Genomic DNA, 6,051 nt, shown 5'->3' on the forward strand with positions numbered 1-6,051 from the left:
CAGTGGCATAAGTTAAAGGAATAATGATGAAAGATAGCCTAACTGTAGATAAGCAAAGTGAATGTGGAAAAGAAAGACATTGTTCAGTACAGAGACTCAGTCAACCCTCAAAGTTAATTCAGGAGTAGAAAAAGAAATATCAGCAGTCCGGTAAAATAGAAGGTTGCCTAACAAATACATAAGAAATAGCAAACCCTTTTCTATATTAACCTAAAATGCAAATGGCTTCCCTCAACTCATCACTAAAAGCATACAGACTAATGGACTGGATTAAAAACAGGAACTAACTATATGCTGTTTCCAAGAAACACACTTAGTCAGCAAAGATACTAAAACTTAAGATCAAAGGATGGGAAAGAAACTACCAAGCAGAAAACATAAACAAGCAGGAGTAGCTGCTACCCTTATTCCAGACAAAGTAAATTTCAACCCAAAACTAACGAGAAGAAATGAAAGAGGACAGTAAATATTAATAAAAGAAAATTTTCACCAGTAAGCTTCTATGTGCCAAATACTGGAGATAAGACATAAAAGAGATAACAACTGGAAGGGGGAAAAGTCAAACTGTCCCTATTTGCAGATGATACAGTTCTATACTAAAAAGGTCTATTGATTCTACTAGAAAATTCTTGCACCTAAAAAACATATACTGTAAAATTGCAGGTTACAAAAATCAATGTTAAAAATTTTTTCTCCATTTATACCAAAAGTCTACTCTCAGAGAAAGAACATAAAGGAAATATGTCTTTAAAAATAACTCCAATTTTTTAAATATTTAGGAATTATATATAATCAAAGAAGTTAAAGACTTCTATAATAAAAACTTCAAGATGCTGAAAAAAGAAATAATCACAGAAGATACTGAGCAATGGTAAGACAGTCCATGTCACTGATTTGCATAATTAATAATCTGAAAATGGCTATACTATCAACATTCACAGATTTAATATAACACATAATAAAATTGTGGTATCATATTTCACAGGTTTGGAAAAAAACAGTATGACAATTCATGTGGAACCATAAACGATCATGAATATTCAAACAAATCCTAAGGAATTAAAATTGTTGGAGGCACCATAGTACCCAACCTCAAATTATATTATAGAACGGTGGTTCTCAACCTGTGGGTCATGACCCTTTTACAGGGGTCACCTGGACCATCAGAAAGCACAGATATTTACATTACAATTCATGACAGTAGCAACATGGCAGTTATGAAGTAACAACAAAAATAACTTTATGGCTGGGGGTCCCCACAATATAAGAAGCTTTATTAAAGGTTTGCAGCATTTGGAAGGCTGAGAGCTACTGCTATAGAGCAATAGTGATAAAGACAGCCTGGGACTGGCATAAAAATAGAAAGGAAGATCAATGCAATAGAATGAAGACCCAGAAAGATAGCAACAGAGTATGCCCAGCCAATTTTTGACTAAAGAGGTAAAAACATACATTGGATAAAAAAGATCCCCCTGTTCAACAAATGGTGCTGGCCAAGCTGGATCTGTATCTGCAGAAGAATGAAGTTAGATTAACACATTTCAACTAATACAAATATCAATTCAAAATGGATCAAAGACCTTAATTTAAAACCTGAAACACTAAAAAAATAAAAATAAATTAAAAAAAAAAACCTGAAACACTGATCAGGCGGTGGTGGAGCATACCTTTAATCCCAGCACTCAGGAGGCAGAGGCAGGCAGATCTCTGTGAGTTCGAGACCAGTCTGGTCTACAAGAGCTAGTTCTAGGAAAGCCTCCAAAGCCACAGAGAAACCCTGTATCAAAAAAAAAAAAAAAAAGAAAACAAAAAGAAAACAAAAAAAAAACTGGAAACACTGAAGCCCTAAAGCCTCTACAAGAAAACCTAGGGGACACCCTTCAAGATGCTGGGGTAAGCAAGAACTTTTTGAATAAAACACCACTAGCACAGGAAATAAACCCAAGAAGAGACTATATGAAAATAAAAAGTTCTGTAGAGCAAAGGAAACAATCAGCAGAGCGCACAGCCTACAGAATGGGAGAAAACCTTTACCAGATACACTTCAGATTAGAGACTAATATGCAGAAGTTACAAAGAATTGCAGAAATTAAATACCAAGGGGAAAAAAAGTCAATCAGCACATGGGTAAATGAGCTGAATAGACAGTGTTTGGAAAGGAAAGAAAAACACAAATACCCAGTAACTATTTTTAAAGAATTTAACATCCCTAGCCATCAGAGTAAATGAAAACTACTTTGAGATATCACCATACCTCAAGCAGAATGGCTAGCATCAATAAATTTGACAACAAAGGTGGAGATATGGAGAGACCGGAACCCTTTTTATTTTAATTTAGAGAATACTTTATTAGTTTTTGTAATCATTTCTAGACCAATATGGCTGTTAATTTCTACACAATGCCAACTCAGCACAGTAAACTGGGATACTTTTTCCCAAAGTTGACAGCACAGCTAAAGTTTCCAAAAACGCAAATTATATACATATATGTATGTATATTTATATTTATATAAAAGACTAATAATAGCAGTATGTTATGTGTCAATAGCAACAACATCTTTTCCAGGTTCTGCAGTCATTTGAACAAAATTGTAGAGCCATCCAGCACACTCCATTAAAAAAAAAAAGGTAAAAGACAAAATCCCAGAAAACAGCACAGTTCTGTTAGTCTTGTGGTACCTGGCACCATTTGTTTATTTGTTTGATTGTTTTTGTTTGTTTGTTAGTGTCTCAATCATCTTCTGGAAAGAAAACATTCTGAGCAACATCATGAAAAAAAAACAGCTCTAATTAAGCACGGTCACTACTATGTATCATAAAGCAAGTACAAGCTATTTTACACTCACAGAGGTATGATACGGTGCCATCGCACACCTATAGTACTAGAGGATACAATCTGAAAGGCATTATTTGAGACTCATTCTACTCTTCCAGCAGAGGACCCAAAGGATGGTGTGAAACACACTGTTAGATAGGATTTCCTTTCACTAGTGGTTTACTTCTAAGGATTCATTCTCTCCTTGAACGTCAGCTAAAAACCATTATTTAAAAAAATGAAAGAATGCCCCTAAAACAAAACCCTATAACCACTGGATTCATATGAAGACGACCTAGCAGAGACAAGCAAGACCTCGCCTTACCAACACGTCATCAAATCTGTTATGTTTGAATGGTGAGGCCTCCAAGGAAGGAAGGAGATGCCAAGTAGCACTTCAAAGCTTCAGACCACGGTCAAAACACACCATCGTTTTAAACAGAAGCAGAAGCCAAATGTTGCTCGTTTGAATATATTCAAGAATGCTGACATCACTATTTAATCACCTGCTCACTCATCCAGGAAGAGGGGGGAGATCAGTTACTACCGTACTTTGTTGTGTTGAACGGAATCATCATGTTACAAAAATAGCAAGCTGCTGTAATAAAAATGAGGGGATAACGGGGGGGGGGAGGGCACGGGAGGAAGGGAGGGAATGGGAGAGGGACCTGGAACTGACTTGTGAAGCAACCTTGTTTCTTATCTAAATTTAAACTGGAAAATAAAATTTAAAAAAAAAAAAGAAACTGGGCCCGTAGCAGCCAAAACATGACAATTTCCCTTCACGCAGCTCTTACAATAATTAAAATCCGTGTACAATATTCCCTTCTCCCCCCCCCCCCCAAAAAAAATAGGCTCTTCTACCCTGCACCAGTTAGCGTCATTTTACTTTCAAGCCTAGAAACGCCATAGACACATCCAAAGAACACAAGGGAGAAAAAGAAAAAATAACACAGCTGATACATCAATGGGACCACCCAGTGCCCAACCGAACCACTCTGTGGTATCATGTTCCTATTTCAGGTGTTTCATTTAATCATAAAGCTCCTTAGGTCTAAACCGTATGCACTTACAGAATGTGTGCACATACTTATATATAAACTGACTGAAGATGCATGTCAACCAAGCAAATGTTACATAGTAGGTGCAAGCCTGTAAAGCCCCATTCTAACTGGTGTAGCTTTATGCCCCTTGTGCATCTTCGAGCACTACACAGGATAATGTCACAGGCCATTTTACCCCCTGGTTGCTGCCATTGGTTAAACTTCATTTTCCCTGTTCGCCCCACCCTAATTGCCCTGCAATAAACCAATGCTTTTAAGATTTTGTTTCTTCAGTTTTGATGGTCTGAGGTTTGATTGGTCCAGTTCTAATAGGTTTTGTGGTTATGGTGGGTGCAGGCGGTGGCCTTTCTTAAAAATCTGGAACACTTCACAAATTTGTGGGTCATCCTTGCGCAGAGGCCATGATAATTTTCTCTGTATTGTTCCAATTTTAGTATATGTGCTGCCGAACCGAACACAAGACAAAAACCCTTATTCACTGCTGGTGAGGGTCTAAATTAATACAGTCATTGTGGAAATTAGCTTGACATTTTCTCAAAAACAATTAAAAATAGAGCTATCGTATGACTTCTGCACATATTTATACCCAGACAACTCTGGAATCTACCAGAGGGATATTTGAATTCATATATTTATTTCAGCTTTATTCACTATAACAAAGCATTGGGAGCAAACCCGTTGTCCAACAACAGATGAATGGATCATGAAATTTTGGTATGAAATACTGTTCATCTTTAAAGAAAAATGTAATCACAAAATTTGCAAGAAAATATACATTAAATGAGATCACACACTGCCAGAAAGGAAAGCATGTGTCTTCTCTCTCTTATCCAGTGTCTAGGCAATGACAGGTGTAAACAAATGTACATATGAGTACAGAATAAAGTGAAGAAAATAGGACAAAATGGCTAAATATTAGGAGATGAGAAGGACTGAATGCAGGTGATAGACACGTTATGAAGGAGGATAGAACCCTAATTGTGTTCTAGTTAGAACTCTGTCATTGACATTTTTTCATTTTTTGCTGGTGGATAAGTGTGCAAAAAATAAATTCAATAGTTAAAAGCATAAAATCTTATGTGAAGTACCACAGCCTCAATTCATAACTATATGGGAGTACACTGACCTACATAGTCATTGGGCTTGGTTAATTTTGGTATGTGCTTTTTCTCTTTTATTTGCCACATTTTCATAATAAAAATTTTTATGGAATGAAAAAATTAAAGAGACTCCTGAAGATGCACCTTCTATTTCTGCGAGTTATAATATTCTTTTATATCCTTCTGAAGTTTTCCTGTCCCTGGTCACTGAAATTTTCCATCGGTTTTATATGCTTTGTGGTTAGTGGTGATTTAAAAGGAATACTTAACAGAGATGAGCATTTGGATCCCAAACCTGGGATGATGTAGCCAGGTCTAATCTTTGGGGCTCCTTCCAGTCCTGGGAGATCACAAGGGTCATCTTGGCAATTTACTTCAGTGGAAGAGAAAGTCACCTGCACACACAGTGGGGATGCCAGATGACTCCTGTGAGAGACGTGCTGTCTCCTCAGTGTTGCATTCTGAAGACATCCGTAGCTTCAGTGGACTTAATATGACCTCTTCCCAAATTATGATGATAGGAAGGTTACAAGATTGAAAAGTGCAGGCTATCCCCCACCTTAATAACTCATTTCCTCCTTGTGATTTTTCTCAGCTCTGTAGGATGATGAAGCAAGCCCAGGAGAAAGTGGTTTATCTAAGAATACATGCCCACCCTGACAAAGCCTTACGATCTGATCACCTCTGGAAATGTCCTCACAAAGTCACTCAGAGGTTTGTTTTACTATCTTTTGTGCATTTTACACATCAATCAACTTAGTCGTGACTAACCATCACTGAGGCCCAAGACCCTCCCTCCAAAATCCTCCAGCATCCCCATTACTGGTCTAGATTGAAAGCTCCAAACAGTATCTTCAGATCCAGTACAGAGCAGTGAGGACCTAACTACTCTGTCTCGGGCACTATGTTAGCAACCCAAGGAAGACAGAAAGAGCCCTGCTATCCTACAACTAACATAATGGAGGATTTGTACCCAAAAAATAAGTATATAAACAATTACAAAATTCGATGTTATGGTAGGTGTCATGAAGGAGGTCGGAAGCAGGAGGGCTACAAGACACAGGGCTGACAT

At 37.4% G+C, this 6,051-nt stretch overlaps 1 non-coding gene across 1 annotated transcript; it reads right to left on the reverse strand.

Annotated features, from left to right (window-relative positions):
- Nucleotides 1-4,230: 4,230 nt before the first annotated feature.
- LOC121135734 lies at nt 4,231-4,337 on the reverse strand. Its single transcript, XR_005872844.1, has one exon. It is a non-coding gene; the product is annotated as a U6 spliceosomal RNA (small nuclear RNA).
- Between the last annotated feature and the right edge of the window lie 1,714 nt (nt 4,338-6,051).

The sequence above is a fragment of the Mesocricetus auratus genome, unplaced genomic scaffold (genome assembly GCF_017639785.1).
Source record: "Mesocricetus auratus isolate SY011 unplaced genomic scaffold, BCM_Maur_2.0 Super-Scaffold_4256, whole genome shotgun sequence".
NCBI classification, from domain to species: domain Eukaryota; kingdom Metazoa; phylum Chordata; class Mammalia; order Rodentia; family Cricetidae; genus Mesocricetus; species Mesocricetus auratus.